Source organism: Echinops telfairi, unplaced genomic scaffold (assembly GCF_000313985.2).
Source record: "Echinops telfairi isolate 266 unplaced genomic scaffold, ASM31398v2 ScPeMD7_7468;HRSCAF=8506_0, whole genome shotgun sequence".
NCBI lineage: Eukaryota > Metazoa > Chordata > Mammalia > Afrosoricida > Tenrecidae > Echinops > Echinops telfairi.
The window spans coordinates 31,159,100-31,160,098 of record NW_022111369.1 but is presented as its reverse complement, the minus strand read 5'-3'; the positions used below and the strand labels follow the sequence as shown (position 1 = coordinate 31,160,098).

The 999-nt window shown below is 53.2% G+C and overlaps 1 pseudogene; it reads left to right on the top strand.

Annotated features, from left to right (window-relative positions):
* The window catches only part of LOC101647310, a 4,414-nt pseudogene extending 3,710 nt beyond the window's left edge, over positions 1-704 (top strand).
* The last annotated feature ends 295 nt before the right edge of the window (positions 705-999 follow it).

Genomic DNA, 999 nt, shown 5'->3' with positions numbered 1-999 from the left:
TCTGCTCGGGCCGGTCGAGGAGGCCAGTAATGGCCCCGGTACGGACGGGTCTCTACCCTCGACGCCGCCCCCAGCGGAGGAGGAGGCGGACGAGCTGTACTGGCAGTCGTTGGAAATTATCTCTCGGTACCTCTGGGAGCAGCCACCGGCGCCAAGGATGCTAAGCCCCTGGGCGGGACTGGGTTCGCCAGCAGGAAGGCGCTAGAGACCCTCTGGAGGGTTGGGGAGGGAGGGTTGTGCTGAGACGGCTTTCCACGGCATGCTGCGGAAGCTGGCCATCAAAACCAAAGCTGATGTCAAAGTCCCGAGTGATGGTCCACGTTTGCAGTCACGGAATAAACTGGGGGAGAATTGTGACTCTCCTATCTTTTGGTGCCTTTGTGGCCAATCACTTGAAGAGCATAAATCAAGAAAGCTGCATTGAACCCTTAGCAGAAAGTATCACAGATGTTCTGGTTCAGACCAAACGGGACTGGTTGGTCAAGCAAAGAGGTGGGGATGGGTTTGTGGAGTTCTTCCATGTAGAGGACCTAGAAGCCGGCACCAGAAATGTGCTGCTGCCTTTTGCGTGTGTTGCGGGAGTGGGAGCTGGTTTGGCATATCTAATTAGATAGCCTTGTGCAATAGTGGACTTTCAGCCGACCCAGTCAAGCTGCACAGCAAGCCTCCTGGGCTGTACCCTCCAAGAGACCTGGCACCACAGCCACAAGAGAATTGTGCTCACAGAAATAAGTTCTCGGGATAAGCCAAGCCTGCTTCCTTCGAGGGACACTGAAAGGAGCAAAGTTTAGGCTCAACAACAGACAAACTCTGGGAGGCCATGAGGGCGGCATGTAGGGTGAAATGGCCTAATTTCCTTGTCTAGAAGAGGGGCCCTGGCCAAGCTAGTCATACATATAATTCATTAAACATAGCCACCGAATTCATTAACTTGCTATCGTCTTGAACAAGAGTCGTTAACGGTGCCAGTGACCTGTGTAAATGACTTTAAGCTATACG